This window comes from Ctenocephalides felis, unplaced genomic scaffold (assembly GCF_003426905.1).
Source record: "Ctenocephalides felis isolate EL2017-DRISC unplaced genomic scaffold, ASM342690v1 CF-g0.4_SCAFFOLD_03572, whole genome shotgun sequence".
Taxonomy (NCBI): Eukaryota; Metazoa; Arthropoda; class Insecta; order Siphonaptera; family Pulicidae; genus Ctenocephalides; species Ctenocephalides felis.
In genome coordinates, this window is record NW_020539726.1 from 44,403,484 (window position 1) to 44,429,204 (window position 25,721).

Sequence of the window (25,721 nt, forward strand, 5' to 3'; positions counted from 1 at the left end):
TAAGATGTATGGGTAATGCAGAATTAAATTTAACCATTTTTTTTAATGTAACATTCACAAAAGTTTGAAAATTCATAACAAATGTGTTTTCTTTCGTTGTTTTTTATTTTGGTTATGAGCACTGTTGTTTAGTTTACAAGACCTTGATAAAATGTTTCAGTATGTTCAAATGTTTTATAAGATGTATGGGTAATGCAGAATTAAATTTAACAATTTTTTTAATGTAACATTCACAAAAGTTTGAAAATTCATAACAAATGTGTTGTCTTTCGTTGTTATTTTTTTGGTCGTGAGCACCGTTACTTAGTTTACAAGACCTTAATATAATTTTTAAGTGTACGTTTTTAATTGTTTTATAAGATGTATTGTTAATTCTGAGTCAAATTTTTCATATAACCTCTATAAAAGCTTACGTCTGTGTGGGGTAAAAAGAACCTACAGAACCTTTCCCTGGCAAAGGTATAAAAAATAAAAATTAAAAAAATAAATGAAATTAAAAAAGTCAATTTCCAAAAAAATTGTGGGGAATCAATCATCTAGAGATCGAAAAAAAACAAAAATGATGTGTCATATTTTCATATCATAAAATTTTATAGTCAATAAATTGTTTATATTTTCATACCAATAGATTTTATATTTTTATATACATAACTATTATTCCACAAATTAATTAAATAATTAGTTATCCCAGCACTCCTGATAAATATTTCTGACGAAATACAAGATCAAGGTTGTATACAGTGTCATCTCTGTAAAAAATGTACTCATAAAATTTACATTATTTCGTAAAACTTCATCAAAATTAAAAATAAGGCATTAGTCCTGTTACAATTTATTTTGCCTATGGAGTAAAAAGAACCAGGTTACAATTTTTTGAAAAACAGAAAAAAACACATTGGGAGCTGGGATTTTTACTGAACATAGTCAGATAGTTGTTTGTTTGATATATGTTATTTGGTTTTCACAACATATTTGCTCCAAGTCAAATTGGACCTTTGTGCCCCGCCCTATCCTATATTATTATTTTATTGGCCTTTGCATTTTATCGATTCGTATTAATTTTAGTTTCATTTTTATTTAAGTTTTGTATACTAATATCAAATCCTGGACCATTTTTTTCAGGCTATTTCATTTTTCCATACATGATCGGGATTCGACCTGAATACCCCCTTAAGTGCTTAACCAATTGAACAGACTCGTCACCTAATATTTATTTATTTACATATATTATTTTATTTTATTTTTTTATATTTATTTCTTTTTTTCAGATCATACCGTTTATACAACAATTTTGTAAATTGCATAAATTATTATTCCCTTGTCGATTTTACTAAAATGTATAATTCTTGAAACCTTTCTTTTTCTATTATAAATAAGAAAATACCAATCGCATTTTATTAACGATAAATATGACAACACATAGTGTCGTGGATATTAATCATATATAAAATAAACCAAATATGAATAATATAAATTCATAAAATAAAAATTGTACTTTTTTCTGAAAATTTTGTGTAAATCGCATAATCAACGAAAAGACCCGAGTTTTATAATAACGAGTCAAAAAATGTAATAAGAGAAAAAAGTGCCGACTTTCAGGAGCTCGTCAGGTCGCACCATTGGTATTACAAGTCTTAAATTTTCACAAGTCATTCTTTAAAGTATCTATTAATAATTGGTTAAAAAAATGCAAGTTTTTTTTGCAAAATTTTGAAATATTTGGAATAATCTGCCATGTTTAAATCTTGCATCTCAAACTGTTACACCTGTAATAAATTAACTACAATGGAAAAAAGTGTCAACTTTCAAAAGCTCGACAGGTCACACCATTTGTACTACAAGACTGCAATTTTTACAAAAAATCCTTCAAAGTATATATTATAAATTTATAAAATAAAATATGTACCGTTTTTGGAAAATTTTGTGTAAACCGCAGTAATAGAGACAATGATTAGAGTCTTGAGCAATCAAGAGAAAAAAATGTCAAATTTTGGCCTGTGGTCACACCGTTTGTATTACAAGTTTGCAATTTTTATAAGTTATTCTTTAAAGTATTTATCATCAATTTAAAAAATAAAATTTGCAAGTTCTTCTGCAAAAAAAATTAAAATATTAAGATTTATCTGCGCAAAGTACCTATATTAACTCTTGTCTTCTACATCAACAATGGGAAAAAAGTGTCGCTTTTTAGGAGCTCCTCAGGTTGCACTGTTTGTACAGCAATGTTGTAAATCACACAAATTATTCTTTAAAGTATCTACTATGATTATGAAACATAAAATTTTCAAGCTTTCTTGCAAAATTTTGAAATATTTAGAACCTGCGCAAAGTGCGAAGTCGTAAAATAACGTAGGGAGTACCAAAACAATATCAGAAAAAAATGTCGACTTTCAGAAGCTCGTCAGGACACATCGTTTGTACAACAATCTTGCAAAACTCAAAGATTATTCTTCAAAGTATTTATCATGAATATAAATGATAAAATTTGTAGATCGTTTAGAAAAATTTTAAGATATTTAAAATTGTTTGATCAAAGTACTATCTCAAAAAATTCTTGTACTTCATAACCAATATTACTTCAAGAAAAATTTTACACTACAATTTTCAAAAAACAGTTTTGCCATTTAACTATGTTATACCTCAATATGTCTATTGTGTCAACAAATACTAAAATTGATAAATTCCATCTCACTTTGTGAGATATCAACAACTATCTCACGAAATCATTTCTAAACATCCTTTATATTAACCCGTCGAGTAAAATATCAAACAACATTTCTAAAATCCAAAAAAATAACAATTTCATTCTTGTATTATATCAATCGTTCGAGGTCTTTCAATTCCGTATTATTTCAATCGTTTGGGGTCCCTGCAGAGACCCCTTGTCGTATTTATTTTGACATAATCCTACGTCTGCTGTTATTTTCTTAAGTACCTTAATACCAGAAATAAACAGTGAATTTTTATAGAAAGAAAATAAACTGAAAAAATATTATACAATGTTAATCCTTTCTTTTGGGGTCATAAAAGAGTATAAAATTGTTCAGGTATAAAAATTGAATCATTGGAGGACCCTACGAGGTCCAGAAAAGATAAGGGTCACAGAATTACTGACCTGTGATGTTATATTTTGTTCTTTGTGTGCAAAATTGCTAATATATTAAAACTTTGCAAAAGCATTTGTATACTTTATTACATATATGCATAATAGATACTTTAAAGATTTTTTTGTAAAAATTTTATGTACGTAGTACAAACGATGCGTCCTGCAGAGTTCATGAACTTTGATATTTTTTGCCATCATATGACTATTAATTTTGTACTTTGTGCAAATATTGTTAATATCTTAAAATTTTGCAAAAAAACATACATATTTTATTACATACATACATAGTAGATACTTTGAAGAATCTTTGTTACAAATTACAAGTCTGTAGTACAAACCGTGCGTCCTGAAGAGCTTATAGAAGTTGCCACACTGAATGGTTTTTATGATTTTTCTCTATGCAGAGAACTGCAAATATCGCAAAATTTTGCAAAATAACTTACAGATTTTATCACCCACATTTATTGAAGATGTTCCAGAAAACAATCTGTGCAATTTACAAGTCTATAAAAATATAAGTATAGCCTGAAGAGCTTTTCAAAAATGCCACAAACTTTTACAAATCAATCTGTATATATTTTTATGTGCTTTTTTAGTAAATACTTCAAACAAAATTGTGTACAAGTTTCAAAATTGTAATACAAACGGTACGTGTTGAGAAACTTTTTAAAAATAATCTGAATATAATGTATTTTGCGGTACATTAGGTTTAATATTTTTTTTAATCAACAATTATCACAAATTTTAATAAAATTATATTTTTTGCATTTAACCAAAACCTTAAACTTTTGTAATAAAATATAAAACACTCAAAAAATAAGATCTAATTTACAGATAATTTTTTTACCCAACTCTTCACAAAAATGTAGAAATATCAAAATTTCATTGCGAGTCCCCAACAAAATAATTTTTTTAGACAAGGATTTTCACAAATTTTAAGAAATTTGTATTTTTTAAATTTAAACGAAACCTTTAACTTTTCTAAGAAAATACAAAACACTCAAAAATTTGCAAAAAAACAAAATTACAAACATTTGTTTACCAGACACTTCATAAAAATAAAAAAGATCAAAATTTCATTATGGGTCCCTAACCAAATATTTTTTTCAGGCAACAATTTTCATAAATTCTAATACATTTATATTTTTTAAATTTAAAAAAACCTTAAACTTTTATAATTAAATATAAAATTCTACAAAAATTTACAAAATTACAGACAATGTTTTACTAAACTCCCCATAAAAATAGAAAAATATAAAAATTTCATAACGGGTCCTCAACAAAATATTTTTTAGACAACAATTTTCACAACTTTTAATAAATTTATATTTTTTTACCAAACAATTTTTTACCAAACTCCCCATAAAAATAAAAAAATTTCATTACGGGTCCCCAATAAAATAATTTTTTTAGACAACGATTTTGACAAATTTTAATATTTCAATATTGATTGCATTTAAACAAAATCTTAAACTTTTGTAAAAAAATACAGGACACTCAAAAAAATTAAATGACAGCCAATTTTTACCCAACTCTTCATAAAAATTTAAACATAACAAAACATCATTGCGGGTACAAAAAATATGTTTATAACTAAAAAATTTCATAAATTTTAACATTTGAACAATTTTTAAATTTAAATAAAACCTTAAACTTTCGTATTATAACATAAAACACTCAAAACATTTGTAAAAAATATAATTCTCAGTCAATTTTTTAGTAAACTTTTCAAACATGCTAAAAACTGCCAAATTGCAATGCGGGTCCCAAATAAAATAATTTTTTTAATCAACAAATTTTACAAATATTATTATTTTTTAAATTTAAACAAAACCTTAAACTTTTGTAATAAAATATGAATTACCCAAAATTTAGCAAAAAACTAAATTACAGACAACTTTATATCAAACTTTTCATAAAAATGAAAGAAAAATTCATAAACTATATTTTATTGCGGGTCCCAAACAAAATATTTTTTCACTCAAAAAATTTCAAAAATTTCAATATTCCAGTTTCCTGAATATTTAAAAACAGGAAACCACGGATTAAAACAAACCCACAAATTCCCTTAATTTCAAATTCAAAAATGCAAATATCCTTATCAAAAAATTCCATCGCGCGGATCTCAAAATTGACCCCAATAAATACCCTAAACCTAAACCTATACCAAACCTTTATTAAAATTCCCGTTTTAGAAAAAGGTTGACCATAAATTAACTACTGAAATTTTAAAGAAAAGAAAGAAAAAAACATAAGAATTATTACACAGGTGGACTATTTTTATTTATTACTAGGACCCGCGAAGGGACCCGTAATAAATTAAACTTTTTTTTCGACAAGAGACATTCTCTCACGAATTGATAGAAATCTTTTGAATTTAATTTGTTGATTTTATTTTATTTATTTATTTATAATCTAATTATAATATTTTCTATGTCGGGCACATGTCGTCGCTTGAATAATAATTTTTGAAAAAAAAAATAGTTTTAGAATCCAAAATATGTAAAATAACGTTTTTTGAATAAGACCATATGTTAAAGTACGTTTTGGGTTTTTGTTTGAGTATGCACATGCTTATTTGCGGGTTGGATTTGCGCACTGAGGGTGAGAGATGGATTATTTGGTAGTTTGTGCATAAACTTGTAAATATCTCAAAATTTTGCAAAAGTACTTGTAATTTTTTTGACTACAGATTAAACTACATACTTAAGGGTATACTTCTTCTAAATTACAGATAAGCACTTCACAAATAGTGCGTCTAGACGAGCTTATAAAATTGATAATATTTTTCACTGTTTTCAGTACGTCGATATGGTACTTTGCTAATATCTAAAAATTTTGCAAAGACCTCATCAAATTTGGTTATTGGTGTTGATAAAAGATATTTCAAATAATAATGTGTGAAAATTAGAAATCTTTTCTACAAACGGTACGACCTGAGTAGCTTTTAGAAATCAACACTCGTTCTTACATTTTGTTCGAGATGTGCTACACAGTACTTTTGACAATACTGCAAATTTTACAAAATTTTGCAAAACGACCTGAAAATTTTATTGCACAGATTCATACGAAATATGTTAAACAATAGCATATTAAAACTGCAACAATGTAATACAAACGGTGCGACCACAAAAAATCACCAAACTTCATATAAATCTCTTACAAAAATCTCAGTGTCTATTAATTTCTATCAAGCACTATTTTATTTCTATAAATAAATATTTTCATAACAAATAAATCAACTTTATCATTTCATACAAATCCGGTAATTATTCAAATAAATGTTATCTTAAATTTTTTTCTATCTCTCTAAACAGATACTTAACTAATCTTAGACAAGATAAGACTGACGGAAGAAAATAATTGACCCTTATCTAATGATTGTTGTACGACAAGTGGTGGAGAGATAAGATGAATTTAAGTATGTGTGTTTATATATATATATATATATATATATATATATATATATGTATATATGTGTGTGTAGAGAGACTATTAAAGAATATCTTGTACCAATCACAAGTTTGTAGTACGAACGGTGTGGCCTGACGAGCCCCTCAAAGTAGACACTTTTTTCTTGGCAGTTTATTAAGTTCTTTGTTTATAGTTTTGCAAATAAGTAAATTTTTTGCAAAAAAGCTGATAAATTTTATTTTACACATTCATAATATATACATCAAGGAAACGATTTATAAAAATTATAAAAATTATTATGCAATCGGTAAGTCCTGATAAGCTCCTCACAGTCGACACTTCTTACATAGTAATTTGTTGGGTACTTTGTTTATAGTTTTGCCAATAACTAATTTTTTTTCAAAAAAGCTGATGAATTTTATTTTATACATTGATAATGAATATTTGTAAGTGTATTATGTGTTATTCTAGTATGAAATTTTGAGATATTTGCAAATTTTTGCGCAAAGTACCCAACAAAACATCAAATAACCATAAGTCTCACTTAGCCTGAGCCAGATAAAACATGTACTGATTTTAAAAAATATTTCAGGTCGCACCGTTTGTATTACAGTTCTAAAAATTGCACTCACTATTCTTTAAACTATTCTTTAAACTAGTACAATAAAATTTATATGCTTTCTAACAAAATGTTTGAAAATTTGCAAAAATTTGCACAAAGTACCTAATATAATTAGTTACTAGAAATAGCAAGTGTAAAACATTAGTGCAACTTTCAGGAGCTTTCCAGCACACACTGTTTGTACTACACACTTGTAATTCGTCACAATTATTCTTTAAAGTATGTATTATAATATCCTAAAACAAACTTGTACACTTATTTGCAAAACTTCTTCATATTTATAATAATAATGATAAACCTGTCTAAAAGTGAAATAACGATTTTGAGTCTCGACCAACATTTTTTCATAAATCTCACCCGAATCGATAATCTGTAATCGTGTATCGATACCATTATATTATCGTCGGAGTCATATTATTTTTGACAAATGACCACACCGAAAAGAACTGGATGGGCCCCGTTAATGGGGCCCCTGCCCCTTTTTTCCACATTAGAGCAAACGACGTCCAGACGTAGTGATTTTTTGGGGTGACAACCTCTTTATCTGATTGTAATGCGATTTCGATGGGGGCCCCCTTACGAAAATATAATTATCTGGATATATATACATACATACATATATATAAAAATACATACATATATATGTGTGTATTTGATAAAAATCTATAGATTTTTTGCAAATAGGGGTACATGTCTAATGTGGTCATAAAATTTTATTTCGGGGTCGCCTAATGGCGTTATAAACATAATATACACGTGTATATAATATATCATATATATAAATATATATATATATATATACATATATATATATATATATACAAGCTCTGCACGGATCAGACGCATGGAATCTAAGTAAACTACAACGAGACTTTCGAGATAAAAAAGTGATGAATCTTAGATATAGCATTCGCTGACTTTTATTAGAAAAATCGCGATTAACTAAAAACTTTTCAAAATAGGTTGTAAATTTTATTCATCCATATTTTAGTAGATAGTTTAAAGAATAATTTGTACGAACTAGAAATGTGTAATACACACAGTGCGACCTGAAGAGCTCATAGAATTTGTCATTTGTTCATTTTCATACTTGAGCTACATTTGTAATAGTACTTTATTGCAAAATACCAAGTTATTTAAAAAATTTCAGAATTACTCAGAAATTTTATGAGTCTATTGTGTAGTGTATACTTTAAGGTATAATTCGCACAAATTACAAGTAGTACAGTACAAGTTTGTAGTACAAACGGTGCGTCCTGCAGAGCTCATAGAACTAATCACTTTTTTCCTTTTTATACTTGAGCTACATGGAGTACTTTAATTAAAAAATCGCAATTTATTCAAACAAAAAACCCAAAAAGTCGTACATTTTATAAGTCTATGCTATAGTGTATACTTTAAAGAGTAATGTGTACGAATTACAAGTGTGTAAACGGTGCGCCCAGAGGAGCTCATAGAATTTGATAAACTCTTTAATGCTAATTTTCCATCTACTTGCTTATAGTACTTTATAGAGAAAGTCTGAAATAACTCAACAATTTTTATACAAACTTATAAATTTTGTGTGCGTGAATAATATTGTTGTGGGTGCAAATAATATTTTAAAGTATTGATCTGTATAGATCAGAAACATGGACTCTAAGAAAACTATTCTAAAAGAACTATGAATACTGAAGTGTGAAGAAGTATCAATTTCCACAAGCTCTTCAGGACGTACCGTTTGTATTACAAGTCTGCGATTTTTACAAGTTATTCTCTAAAGTATCTACTATTAATGTATAAAATAAAATTAGCCGGATTTGTTGCAAAATTTTGAAATATTTATAATTATCTGCGCACAGCACTAACTAGTATAATAAATTACCAGATATAGCAATTATGGAAAAAGTGACGACTTTCAGGAGCTTGTCAGGCTATACCGTTTGTGTAACGATCATGTAAAGTGCACATGTTATTCTTTCTAGTGTCTATTACAAATGTATGGAAATAAATCTATTGCTATTTTTGCAAAATTTTGAGTAACTCGCAATCAATTGAGCGAAGTACCGCGTTGTATATTAAGTGTTAAGGGAAAAAGTGTAGAATTTTAGGAGCTTGTAAGGTCACACCGTTTGTACAAATTCTTGTAAAATGCATAATTTTTTCCTTAAAGTATCAATTATGACTACAAGTAATAAAATTTGTAGATTATTAAGCAAAATTTTGAGTTATTAATATTTTTTTACCAAAAGTACCACAAAAATAGCAAATAACTATAGATATAAACATGCTTTGTCTAAAAATGTGCCAATTTTAAAAAATTGCTCAGGACACACCGTTTGCATTACAATCTTGAAATTAGCGTAAAGTATTCCTGAACGTGTATATTTTATAGGTAAAAAATAAAATCGCCCAGTTTTTTCGGAAAATTTTAAAATATTTACAATCATTTGAGCAAAGTACCAAATAGTAATAGTAATGTGTAGTTACTGTAGTTGGTCACGCCGATAAAAGAAACAGCACAAAAAAAAGCACAGTTAAGAGAGAGAATTGTAGCATTCTAGATCCTCCCCCTACAAATTAATGATTATAGTCGGTTTTAGTGGAAAAAAGAGGTCAGAGATAAGTGGAGGTTTTAGTCGGTATTATAACCAGACAGGATTGAGCCTGACATACTCGCACAAAAGACCTAGTTTGGGAGACATACACACACCCATACTTTGGTCTCAAACGAACAAATAGCTTGAAACGTCAGAAAAACGTAAAATTAGCAAATCAGATTTTTGGAAAAAAAAACTTCTCCTTCGAGGAATTAAAACGCACAAGGTTGTGAAGAAATGTTAGTTAAATGTGGTACTCTCTCATCATGGACCTGTCTTCAAACAGAATACTAATTATTTATTAAACATATGCTCACACAAATGTATATATTTATACATAGGCACACATGTATACAAGTATACTCGTTCATTATAATCCGCGCTCATTATTTTTGACATTTAAATTTTTCAAGAAAAGATTAAGAAATTATAACAAGTTAGGTGTAAAGTATAACTACGCACACACACATACTTCCGCACCGCTCGCACTCGCACTAAATGCAATCGCTCCGTCTCTTTCCTTCTCGTAAGCCGCTTACGAGACGGACTTACATGAATGCACATGTGCAGTGCAAATGCGTTTGTGTGCATCGGTCAGACTAGTGTGTAGTGGTAGTGTGTGGTAGTGGTGATTCAGTCAGTCAGTCAGTCCGTTCCTCCGTATGAAATTAATGTGTTAAGTATGTAAAATAACCTGTCCACCTTTATTCCCGATCCACGATTCCGGCGACTCGACTTCTTTCAAATCTTGATATGAAAGGATTAAAGTCTTAACAAGTTCCAGAAATACGAAACACTAATATGTATAAGTATAAGACCGACTATAAGTAGGTGCATTATACTTATACCATACCACGACGTGTGTGCATTTCAACAGGAACGAACGAATACATATATTGGAAATAGACAAGGGGCCACACTTGGAAACACACATTAAAACAAAATCCTGATCAATAAAATTTACAAAATACAGAAGGAAGTCTCTAAAAAATGTCTTCGATTTTCTAATAGAAGTCCGCACTTACTTAAATGTTGTTATACTTAGCAACCAATATGTGGCATTACACTGACACATTCATTTCTAAAGTATCCAAAAGTGACCAGAATGTAAATATAATTAACCAACATAAAGATAAATTCAAAAAAAAATGTAGTTGTCCTTGCTGTGAAACATAAAAGCCTTTATTTTTTCTTTATATGTAATTATATATGTAATTTATATTTATATGTAATTATTATATTATATTGTTCTTTGTCCGCAAACACAGTAGTCTTACTATTAGTTCTTTGTTTTGTCTCGAGCCAAAAGTTATCAATTTTATAAAGCCTTCAAAACATATTGTGTATGAACAGGGTGTCCCAAAACTCAACGTCAACGTTGAAAATAGACAAGGAGCAACATTTGAAAACAGACATTTAAAAAAAATCCTGATCAATAAAATATACAGAATACAGAAGGAAGTCTTTAGGCAAAAGTTATAAATTTTTATAAAGTCTTCAAAACATATTGTATATGAACAGGGTGTCCCAGAACTCAAAGTCAACGTTGAAAATAGACAAGGGGTCACATTTGAAAACAGACATTTTAAAAAAATCCTGATCAATAAAATGTACAAAATACAGAATAAATTTTTATAAAGTCTTCAAAAATTGTTGTGTATGAACAGGGTATCCTAGAACTCAACGTCAACGTTGAAAATAGACATGCGGTCACATTTGGAAACTGTCATTTAAAAAAATCCAGACTAATAAAATTTACAAAATCCAGAATAAAATGTCTACACAAAAGTTATAAATTTTATAACAGCTTCAAAACGTATTGTGTAAGAATAGGGTGTCCCAGAACTCAACGTCAAATCGAAACGGGGTAGTATTGATTGTAAATATCATGAAAAAGAATAAGAAAAAAAATTATTTCCAGTAGTCTGAAAATAATGACCTTTTAACTGCAACCTAGAGCTTGGGTAAAATTGTGACCAATTTCCCATGAATTTTTATTGTAATGATCACTCCATTTCGGCTTGACGTTGAGTTCTGGAACACCTTGTATATTTGGTATGTCTAGCATTGATAATTTGTCGATTTTCACATCTCTATTTACACGTTTCAACATTCGATGTGCGTCATCATTCGGTAAATCTAAATTTCAAAAATTATTTTTAACTAGTGGTGTTCGCATCCTCCCTTAACGCAAATGGTTGGAAATTCACGTTTAAAAACTTCATTATAATTTTTTTTTTAATCATTCCTGATTCTTTTAAAAATTCCGAAAAAATCGATTTTTTGTGTAAATTTGGAAATAATTTCAAAATTTTGAAACACATTCAAGTCTGTTGAACCATTTTATTGAAAATGTCAAAGGCATTTGTTTGTTTTGGATAAGTGAATTTTAAAAATTTTAAATTTTGGTACGAAAACATCTGATAATTTAAAGAGCATATGTTAAATAATTATTTTTTCCAAGAGACCAAAAGGTTCAGGAGGTAAATTAGTTATTAATTTTTTTTTAACAATATTAAAATACAGTGAATTTTATTATTTTATTTACCAGAAATGTAAAATAAAAATGATACAAATAAAAAACATTTTAATATTTGCTTTTCAATAACCTATGAAACTCCCATAAAATATTTTGACATGTGTTTACTGGTTTCAAAAACTCTAGAATCACCTTCTTAATTATCAAAATTAAAAGTTTTATGAAATCTATAGAGAAGTTCATTTTTAAAATACTCTCGTCTAACATTATTTTATTATATCGATCATTTAAATCGAATATCTTTTTTGCAGTATATAGTTTATAGTTTACATGCAGTCGAAAAAATTAGACCTTGGTATAAAATTCAAATTTTTTGAATATTGAAATTATTTCTTACCGTACCGAAGGTTTTGAAATCACAACAAATGACTTCTATTTGACTTACCTGAAAAGAAAAAAATGCATAAGATATCAAAAAATTATAACATTACATTTATACTACGTATATTACTATTTTATATATTGTAAACACTTAAAATATTGTTTGCAAAAAACTATAAACAAAAAAATTAAAAAATTTAGAAAAACTTATAAGAAGCCACAGCAAGGCTTGTCCAAGTGTGGCAAGTAATATATATATATATATATATATATATATATATGTATATATATATACGTATATATATATTTCCTAATTAAATCCGACTTAATTTGATATAATTTAGTTTAATTTAATTTATTAAGGTCGGAATCGTTGCATCGCCTAATTTATCATCGTTTTCCACCTCGGACTGACTAATCCGTCTTTTCCTCTTTATGATAATTTCGTCTGTTTTAGTATTTGTTTCGTTTCGTTCTTGTTACGTTTTTATTTCGTTTTTGTTTTTTTAATTAGGATTAAATATTCCCGACGATGAAAAGTCCGTGCGCATTTTTTTCTTACACTTAACGACGTTTTGATCGTTATCTTTGATATCTTATAAATATATTTTAACAAAATATTTATTCTATACGTTTCAGCACCAAAGACTCAAAACTGAAAATTTACACCTTTTTTTCCCTGGTAATTAATTATACAACTTGGTACTTTGAGCAAATGATTGCAAATATCTCAAAATTTTGCAAAAAGACCCACAAATTTTGTTGCATCTAATCATAATATATATTTTAAGAAATAAATTTATTTATATTATTGATATTTACAAAATTGATTTACAAGAATGTTGTACAAACGGTGTGACCTCACAAGAACCTGAATTTTTCCTATTTCTTTCCGAATAATTAATTATACAACTATGGTACTTCACCTAAACCATTGAAAATATCTCAGAATTTTGCAAAAAGACCTACACTATTCAGTACATGTAAGCATAATAGATACTTTAAAGAATAAATTGTGCATTTTACAAGATTTTTGTACAAACGATATGACCTCACAAGCTCCTAAAAATCGACACCTTTTTTTCCTGATAATTTGGGGAACATTGCGCCTAATGATTATGAATTTCACAAACTTTTGCAAAAAATCCAACAAATTGTTTTAGACATAACTTTTTTTAATTATTTTTTTGACCAAATATTAACTACATATATGTATTACAAAGGATTTTCATCATCCAACTGACCACCAAGTCGAACATCAAGAGTTGACCACTAGGAGTTAATCTAAATCCTCTTATCTTAAGTCGAAAGTATTTTTTCACATTTCTTTCTTAAGTCAAACGGATTAAATAAAATCATCGAGAAGAATTTTCAAAAAGACAAAAAAGAAACGGTTCTACTTAAAGAAAAAGGATTAAGGAGTTTAAGAAAACAGATTAAAAAAGTGTTAATTTTAAAGTTAAATTCTTGGTAAAAAAAAGTCATTTTAGATTAACCTTACCTATTGGCGACTTATAAACAAATATTTTGAAAAAAAGCTTTGCGATTTGTTCTGGTAAAAATCATTTGATTTGATACTAAAATAAAATCTAGCTTCGTAATTTTTTTTACATTTCTCCACATGTGTTATCTCTAAGTACAGAATTTAAATCCATATGGTTTTTATTCCGAGTTTTTGTTGTTTTTTCCAAAAGTGACATGTGCAACTTGTATACACCATCAGAAAAAACTACTTACAACTCGATAAAAAAATTTGGGTGCTGTACTTAAGATAAACGAATAAAAAAAAATCTATATTTTTATCTCAAACTGTGAAATAATTTGTTCACACATAGCTTATAATATTTTTTAAATGAACAAATTGTTAATATTAAGTTAATGATATAAAATAAATTGTTCTTACATTTATTATAATTTTTTTAAAAAAAAAAATTGCTAATATATTTATTAACAATAATTTTGTATTTGTTTTTAATTACTATAAATAAAACGGTACTCTGAAGCACCCCTAGATGATCAATATGTCCGATGATATCTCGAAAACAAAAATCATTTTTTAGAAACTTTAAGAGCCATTTGATACATATTAATGTTGTTTTGCTATATTAAAAATTTTACAAAGATCTGTCAAGCCATTTTTCTATAATATACAAACAACGCCCTGTGTGCTGTAAGCTCCCCCTTATAACAAATGTTTTTGCCCAGAGATTTTTTGAAAACAAACATTTCGTATTTGAATTTTTTTTGAAGCCACTTGATACATAAGAGTATTGTGTTGTATTTGCTAAAAACAAATGTGAAATCAGTAGGGCAGTTTCTTTACAATAGACGAATTAGTACTGCAAGGGCTAAGAGCAAACTTCAATGAGCAACATGTTTGTTGAACGATATCTAGAAAACAACTAGCTGTAAGTGGAATTCTGTCTTAAGGCAATTAAGGCATCGTGCCTTAAGGCAAATTGCTGGAACTTCCCGTACCAAAAATTATTATTTTTTAAAAACAGTTAACATTTTTGAAAAAATTTTACTTCGAAAAAATAAGATTTTTGAGAAACTATAAATTGGACAAAAAATTACTTTTTTTTGAAAAAAAAAAAATTATTTTATTTTTTTTTTTAATGCTTTTTTTGAAATTTTTTTTTTATTTTGACAAATTTTTGGAAGACAAACTTTTTTCCAAAGCAATCGTACTGCTTTAACTGCATAAAGACGAAATATCAAAGCGCGTAAGCGCCGCGTCGCCGTCTAACGCGTAAACATTGGTACGGAACCCATAGGAATGTAAACCAAATTCATACTTATTGTTAAAATCTCTAAAAAATATCTGATAATTTGATGTGCATATGTCTAATGATCATTTTTGACCGCCAAATGGCATTTTTTTTTACTTTTTTCATTAGATCTCCGAAACCGCTAGACCTGTCTTTATGAAAATTTGATCGGTTCTTCACCTTGTCAATACAAGTAAAATGTTTTTTGAATTATTAAAATCGGACGCTCCGTTCTCTTAAAAACTGAGTTACCGTTTTCGGCACTTTTTGCCCCGTATCTTCGGAACGGCTAGACCTGACTTTGCCAAAAACTAATCAGCATGTCTCCTTATCAATACGAATCGAATGTTTTTTGAATTATTCAAATCGGTTGATCGGTGTTCCCGAAATCGTCGACGAAAATTTGTATCCGCACATACATACACACACATACATACATACATACATACATACATACATACATACATACACACACACACACACACACACACACATACATCCATTTTTTCTAAGGTATGCCAAAATATTCAGAATCCTTTGAAACGTCGAGAAATGCAAAAATTTTCATTTTCGATTTTTTTGCGATTACTATAACTTGCCCTACGGGAAGTTAAAAAGCATTTTTTGAAAATTGTTAAAACCATTCAATGTACATGAATAGTGTCTTGAAATAATTAAAATTTCACAAAGATCTACCAAGCTTTTTCTTTGTAATATACAAATAACGACCTGTGAACTGTCAGCTCCCCCTGATAGTAAATATGTTTGCCCAGAGATTTTTTGAAAACAAACATTTTGTATTTGAAATTTTTAAAGCCACTTGATATATAAAAATATTGTGTTGTATTTGTTAAAAACAAATTTAAGATCAGTTAGGCAGTTTCTTTACAATAGATGAATTAGTACTGTAAGATCCAAGGACGACCCTCAATGAGCAACATTTTTGTTCAATGATATCTGGAGAGAATTGTATTTAAAAACTTTAAGAGCAATTTTAAATATATGGATGTTGTCTTGAAATCTTTAAAATTTTATTAAGATCAGTGAAGCCATTTCTTGTCAATAATCAAAACAGTGCCAAGAGAGCTATGAGCAACCATAAATTACCAACATGTTTAACCAGAGATATCTCGAGAATAAAATTTCGTATTTAACAGTTGGTTTGGTATTTAGCCTTGAGGCAAATTACATGAACTTCCCGATATGTGTAAATAATCGACTTAATCAAAAAAAGTGTAAATAATATACTTCATCAATCCTATTAAATTTTTTTTTAACAGTTAATTACAAGAAAACGGCTCGGTAGATTTTCACCTAAAATTAATCAGCATCATTCCCAAATGATATCTTTCGAACAGTTTTTGATTTTTCAAAATCGGTTCGGTAGGATGAGCTTAAATGTGGACGAAAAGTTCAACACTTTTTTTCAAATTACAAAGAAACGGCTTGGCAGATCGTTGCACAAAACTGACAAACGATAGTCCTCACCGAAATACATCAAATGGCTTTTAAATTTCTAAAATCGGTTCAGGCGTTTTTGAGAAAACGTCGATCAAAAGTCTAATTTTGACAAATGCCAAAAAGACCATACTGATTTTTGCAAACTTTGACGAATTTTTAAAGCTGAACCAGTTGTCGTAGGGCCGTAATATTTTAGTATGATCTAGAAGACTATGGTATCTATCGTCAAAAAAATAATCATAAAAATCGTCGAAATTTTTTTTTTTAAAACTTTATTACAAGAAAACGGCCCGGCCGATCTCTACCAAAAACTAATCAGCACGATTCCCAACCAATATCTTTCGAACGGTTTTTGAATTTTCAAAATCGATTCATAACTGCGGGCTAAAACGTGGACGAAAGAATTTTCACTTCTCTGCTATTTACGAAGAAACGGTTTGGCCGATCGTCGCACAAAACTGACAAACAATAGTCCTCATCGAGATACATCGAATGGCTTTTAAATTTTTGAAATCGGTCCAGCCGTTTTTGAGAAAACGGCGATTTACGGCAAAAAATCTGTTGGTGCACACGCACACACACACACACATACTTTTTCCAAATTTGGTCTCATTCGATTCAGAATGGCTTGAAACGTCGAGAAAACATAAAATTAGCGAATCGGATTTTTTGATGAAAACATAAACTTCTCCTTCGGGAAGTTAAAAACTGTAAAAACCATTTCATACACAATGTTGTCTTGCAACTGTTAAAGTTTTATTAAGATCGGTAAAGCAAATAATTTTTAATAAACAAAACAGTACCAAAAGACCTAAGGGCAACCCTAAACAACCAGTATATTTGACTAAAGATATCGCAAGAACAAAATTTCTTATTTGAAATTTTGCAAAGCCATTTGATACTTCTAAATATTCTTTTTATAACTACAAACAGTTTACACAGATCAGCCAAAGCGTTTCTTTAAAGCTATACATACAAAACAAGTGCAAGAGTATGTACAATACATTTTTGGGGCCCTATTTTTATTAACTCCGTCCCTGTACCTCTCCAGATGTTCCCACATAATAATATCAAATATTTAATCACATTTTAAAATTTTTGTATTATCATTTCACTTCATTATGTAACACAATAGCGTTCTTTATTGTTCCAAATCATATTATTTACGAAAACGTCCCAACCTAAACCCAGTCTAAACCACCTCACCATACAAACCACACTCCTTTCATACGCTTAGACTGTTCTTTCCTCGCGGATTTTTCTAAAGAGAGAAAGTCGCCTCGTGCCCCCCAAGGTTTTTAGCGGCTTTGTCGAAAAAATGCTCCGGAACAGACACAGTCTAACACCTCACTCGCGGGGGAAACGTATGAGCGAGTCCCTTAGACTGTGTGAGGCTGGAGCATTATTTCAAAGAACGGGTACTAATCTTAGAAAAATGACTGCGGAGCGCTCATATTATAAACGCTTGATTGATGTGTCGACGGGAGGAGATGTGTGTTAGACTGTGACTAGACTGGAGCAGTTTTTGTTGAAAAAATCGTCGTATCATTGATGATTTTATCTTAATATTTTTTAAAGATTTAGAAGAGACCGGGGGATTAGGATAAGGTAAAAAATTTATGCGTTTTTATTAGGTGAATAAAACGACTCGACTGATTTTAAAATAAAAAATTGTTAGATTTTTTAAGGGTAAGTTATATTAAACGCAAAAAATTAAAATTTTGTATTTTCCTGAAAAAAAAATTGTTTGACAGCAATTTTACTTGAGTCACGATGCCATACACCACTAGTTATACTTTATATTACATATTGCACAATTTTAATTAAGAAAACAAAACTGCTCGACTGATCTTCCCAAAATTTTAACCAATCTATGTACATATTGATTTTTGTTTTAATTCTTATGCATAAAAATATTTCGTCCGCGTTTTCGCAAAAAATTTTGAACCGATTTTTAAAATTCAAAATCTTCAAAAAATATCATTGCTTACTACTAGTTTTTAATAAAAATCAGCCGAGCCGTTTCTTTGTTGCTGAAGTTTTTTTATTTGTTTTGATGAAACTTTGTATGAAATTAGAGTTCTAGTCTTGATAAAATAAAATATTATAGGCCTAGGAAAAGTGTTTAAATTTTAAAATTTCATTAAAGCTTGGAATATTAGTAATTTTTTTTATTAATTACAATATTTATTACAACTGTTAAATAATTTAACATCTAATAATAATAATAAACAATAACAAATTTAAATAAATAAGATTGAAAAGGATAGAATTTACATTAAAATGATATCCGTAGTATGATGATTCAATATAAAACTAGTGGGGTGGGTGGCATCGTGCCTTAAGGCAAATTGCTGGAACTTCCCGTACCGTAACGAAATGTTCGAGGAATACTGAATGTTTTCAAATAGATTATTATAAATATTGTAACATTGTCTAATATTGAAAGTTGAAACTAGTGGGGTGGGTGGCATCGTGCCTTAAGGCAAATTGCTGGAACTTCCCGTACCGTAACGAAATGTTCGAGGAATACTGAATGTTTTCAAATAGATCATTATAAATATTGTAACATTGTCTAATATTTATAAGAAGTATATAAACTGAATTGCACAAGTTGAAATTATTTGTTTCAACAAAAACTAAAAAAAAAAAAAAAAAAAAATGGAACAAATTTTTTTTTTCCAAACAATTATTTTGTTAAGACAAGCAGAAAGTTTTTTGAATCATTCAAATCGGACGCTTAGTTCTCTCAAAAACTGCCATTTTTTACATATTTAGCTCCGTATCTTTGAAATGGCTGGGCCTGCCTTTGCCAAAATAATAACACTTCTCCCAATCATTACTAATTGAATGTTTTTTAGATCATTCTAATCGGATACTCCGTTCTCGTCAAAAGTCGATTTCCTATTTTCTGCACTCTTTGCTCCGTATCTCGAAACGGCTGGACCTGCCTTTGCCAAAACTAATCAGTTCTTTTCCCTATCGATAGAAATCGAATGCTTTTTAAACATTCAAATCGGTTGATTCGTTCGCCCGGAACGTGACTGGAAATTTGTATCCACACATACATACACACACACACACATACACACACACACACACATTCATTTTTTCTGAGATATGCCAAAACGTTCAGAAACCTTCAAAACGTCGAGAAATGTAAAAATTTTCAATTCCGATTTTCGGCCCATTACAATAACTTACCCTACGGGAAGTTAATAAAAGCAAATAATAATAAAAATAAAATTTATGAATAAATTGAATAAAATTTCTTAATAATAAAATAATACTACAAAAACAATAAAGCAGATATTAGTAAATGGCCCTAGAAAATACACAATGCATGTCCCAATTTTAATTCATATTTTTTAAGTCGATTACTTACTTATACATATAGAGAAGTTCATGCAACTTGCCCCAAGGCAAAATGCCACTAGCACCTAATTTATTTATAATTTTATCGTTCTGGTGCAAAACGTTTGGACAGATTTTCATAAAACTTTAACTAACCTTAATTTCAATATTCTTATTTCAGGATTGCAGTATAATTTTAATAAATATATGTATTCCACTTCTGGTCACGATTTTATATTTTGTGAAGAAACGTTTTGACTGATTTTCATAAAATTTTAAATAGTCCAAGAAAACATGCATATTTATCCATTGTAGTATCTTACATGATTAAAATCAACATATAATTAAAATAAATTTCAATAAATATATCTATCCCACTACTTCTAAACATAACTTGATTTTAGGTAACAAAATGTTTTGACTGATATTTATAAAAAAAATAACTAGTCTAAGTTACCATCCATAAAAAAAAATCCTAATTTATTTTAATGTATCAAAAAATATTAAAAAAACATTGCATTATATTATCATATCTTATTAAAAAATCTAATCCTATCATATGTTATTAAAAAATCTAAAAAAAACACAGCGGGTTAATTTAGATTATTTTGCAATTATTTTGATTTTGACACAGCAACATATTATTGTAACAAGTACTTCCTAAAAACTCGTTGAAAACATAATTCATTTCCTGAAAAAAAACACTGAACTACCACTACCCCACCGACCACTTAATATATCAAAAACTTTGTTACTAAAAAAAGTATAAAGTTATTACGTTATCAAAACATGTCATAGTACACCCGGTATCCCCTACATATATATATATATATATATATATATATATATTTAAATTTCAAGAGATCTAATCTAAGTTATTTATGAAATAATCGTGATCTGTTGACCATTTCACTAATTATCCATGTAATACATTTAATCAGAGACGGAGGCGCGGGGACCGCGCTGATAACCCTGAAGAACTCTTGGTGTTATAATAAATCTTTAGTACCCATTTGATAATTTAACAAACACGATTATCTCATAATTTATTACCAGACACAATTTATTTTCCGAGTAACCTATTTTTAACTTTAGAGCCTCATCATTTTCAACTTCGACATTTTTCCAATTTTAGCAATTTTTCTTGTGGAAATAAATTGAGCGTTTTAAACCCGCCACATTATTCAAACGATAATCGAACAATCGATAACTTTTTATTACCATCATGATAAAAAACTAGTTGTAAGTGGCATTTTGCAGTATGCTCAGCATAAATTTCTTGATGTATGTTTATAATACAACTTATTTATCATAGGCCTGTAATATTATACTATGTAATCTATCATGATAAAAAAATCCTCAGAAAAGAATTTAAACAAATAATTTTTCGTTGCCATATCATACAGTAGTGCCCAAAATAATTAAATTTCGGCGGCATCCGAGTGGAAAGGGTTATAAGTGTTTATATTAAATTCAATCTCAACAAAAATATAAAAATTATATTTGGACATTTCGTACGTCATTTTTATTAGTTTACCAAAAAACGACAATTGAGACTGATTATAATAAAAGAATGACTCATAGTAAGTCAAATTATGTTTCGGTTGAAATTTATTGCATATTTTGAAGCAGATGCACTTTAGGATCTAATATATATATATATATATATATATATATATATATACATATATATATACATATATACATATAATATCACATTCAAGTCATAATCTTTTCGTTGGCACCCATTAGCACGTTTTTCGACTAAAAGGTGTTTTTAGCGCCTTATGTTTTGGCACCACTTTATTGTACCAAACAAAAGCATACATTTTTTTATTTTTCGTCCAATTTTATTATTTTTTTAATTTTATTATATTAATAATTCGTAACGCATGCCATAAGCGTGCCGACTGGCATTATGTAGAATAAAATAGGAGAAAATAATCTGCCACTAAAAAAATATTTTTTTTTTGTGCGACTATAATAATAGGTATCATAGGTATCAGATTCTTGAAATGTTTATAGTACCAAAAAATAATAAATAATTGACTAATTATTCTGTACGTTTCGATACTGTATGTGTGAATGTGTGTCATCATATAGTGAATTTCGAACAAATATACAAAGTTTAATAAAAAACAAGACTACTAAAAAATACACAATGACAAATAACAATACATATCAAACCAAACCAAGCTAAAAAATAAAAAATAAAACGTATTAAATAAAAATGAAAAAATTAAAATTAAGAAAATTCACAAAAATCTAGATATTGTACCACAAAAACTACAAAAAAAAACAAAATCTGAAATCATAATCATATTTAGGCAATTTTACGAATTTTTTAAATTTTTCACTTCTCCAATTTTTAATTTTATCTGATGTTTACAAAGTAAATTGTAACGATTGCATTTTATGTTATATTGGTAAAAATTCACAATATATTTACAAGAAAATGATTCATTACATTTCTAGTTAAAAAAATTCCAAATCAATACAAGACTATGTTTTCGAAACAAATTTGTATTAATACTGCAATCATATAAAATTTGTTGAATCTGTTTTTATCATTTTAAATACTTTTTATGTTAATAAACGTAATCTTATATATAAAATTCCTTTGTAATAATGTATGTAAATATACTCCTCCTAAACGAATAATCGGATTTTGAAAAACCTTTCTGAAGTTAGATAAAGTATTTGTTTAGGATGTATATATATGATTATAAAAATATAGTAATATTGTAGAAAATAAATGGAAAAAATTGCCAAAAACAACTTATGTGGATAAACGTCTGTCGGGTCATTTAGTATATATATATATATATATATATATAAATGTATCTAAATATGTATAATTATGAATATTCAGATCACCTCTATTCACTTCACATATCGCGTGTGGTCTAAATGGCCAGAAATAATTCTAACTGTAAAATTCATAAAAAAATTCATATATACATATAGAAATATGTAATATTATATATATAAAAGAATAAGATTATAATTCTCTCTTCTAAGAGAGACCATAATTATTCTTAATTATTCATCATTTGTAAAGAAACAAAAATCTACTTATGTTTCTTTTGATTTTGAACTGGGTCAACTATCATAGAATGAGTTCTTGTAGTAATAATAATAGTAATAATAGTAATGAGATTTGTGTAGCATAAAATGTGAAATTCAATTTATAATAATAACTAGTGGTGTATGGCATCGTGTCCTAAGGAAATTGCTGGAACTTCCCGTACCGTAATGAATTGTTCGAAAAATATTGAATGTTTTCAAATAGATTATTGTAAATTCTGTATCATTGTCTAATATTTATAAGAATTATATAAACAGAATTGCAAACTTGAAATTATTTGTTTAAAGTATATTAGAACTTAAGACAGACTTACAATTCAAATCTAAATTATTTTCGACATACAAAAAAAATGGAAAAAAAAATTGGAAAGCTAAAAAAATAGCTCCAAAAGCAATTGTTTTGTCAACACAAGCAAACACTTTTTCGAATCATTTAAATCGTATGCTCCGTTCTCTCAAAAACTCGATTTCTATTTTCTGCACTCTTTGCTCTGTAACTTCGAAACGGCTGGACCTGCCTTTGCCAAAATCTAATCACCACTTCTCCCCATCATTACGAATTGAATGTTGTTTAGATCATTCAAATCGTATACTCCGATCTCTCAAAAACACGACTTCTATTTTCTGCACTCTTTGCTTTGTATCTCCGAAACGGCTAAACCTGCCTTTGGCAAAAACTAATCAGCACAGCTTCCTATCAATAGAAATCAAATGTTTTTTGAATCATTGCAATCGGTTGATCCGTGCGCCCGTAGTTATCGACAAAAAATTGTATCCGCACATACATACACACATCTATTTTTTTAGGTATACCAAAATGTTCAGAAACCTCAGAAACGTGAAGATATGCAAACATTTTCAATTTCAATTTTTGGATGATCACAATAACTTACCCTACGGAAAGTTAAAAATATGACTATGCTTTCAGCTTTTGTTTATATTTGTAGACTGTGTTGGTCAATTTCTAGATTTTTGTGAATTTCCTTAAGTTTAAATTTTTTATTCTTATTTATAGTTTTTTATTTTTTAGCTTGGTTTGGTTTAGTATGTGTTGTTATTTCTAATTTTCTTGTAATCTTGCGTTTTTTTTAATTTATGTATAATTATTATTCTAAATTGCTCAAGTGCTGAATTATGACACATATACTATGTCGAAACGTACATACTAATTATTTAACATTTCAAAATTTATAAATTAATCGTTAACTTTTCAAACGTTTCGACATAAATTTGTGTCATCATCAGTGAATATTAGATATTATTTTGTATTTTATCTAAATTATTTACGCTGCTCTTCAATAATTTATTTTACTAATTTACGTAAAACATTTTTTTATTATTGACAATTTGGTGTAATTTAATTTCTAATATCCGATGATGGTAAAACTTTGCGTCGAAAATAAAAAAATATTTTTAAGTCTTTGTATAGCATTGAATACAGATATTATACAAACTATGGTATATATAATTTCTAAAAAACTTATTAAATGTGTATACTACATATTATAATTATTATTACAATACTATATATATATAGCAAACTGCAAACAATACCTTTCTAGTTATCAATTTGGACTTAGAAGAGATTTTGTCAGTTCGGAATGTATGCAAATAGAGAAATAAAAAACGCGTTAAAATTTGTAAGTTGTTTGTTTTATAAATTATATATATATATATATATATATATTGTTGTAACATAATACATTTGGCATGTGAAGAAACCTTCATATTAAATATTCAAACAAAGTGTTATAAATTATAACGACGAGCAACGAGTAATGTGATACGACTTTTTATTTATGTCCATTCTTTTAAATACACAACAATATATATATATATATATATATATATATATATTTGTATATATGTATAAATGTATGTATATAAATGGGATTTAAGTCTCTTCTCTATACTTTGTTTTTTTCTGTGAGTCTTGTTAATGTTTCATTCAGCCTCATTGTTCTTGAAGTACAATGAAAAATGAAAAATGAAAAATGTTAAAATGCAAAATGGCCCCACGCATATAATGGACGACGACAAATTGATTAATATTAATTTGAATATATATTCAGATTCACATAGAGCTTAAAACATACACTTTTCTTTTACAATTTTTATTTTTCAAATAAATTTTGACCTTGATCAGTTATTTATTTCGGCACGAGTCGAACTCGTTACCGTCCTCGATATTTACTTACGGGTTCCAATTATTAAGCAATCATTATTATCGATATCGAATATAATAATAATAATAATAATAATGAGATGGAGCAAAAAAAAATGATATATCGACTCGTGTCAAAAACGAACGAACTTTCTTAAACGAAGGTTGACGCAATTGTAATTTGACTGTTTTTCGCCTCCGGATTTATAATAATCAAACACGAAATTTTTATTATATATAGGTATAGGTATATATATATATATATATATATATATATATATATATATATATATGTATCGTAAC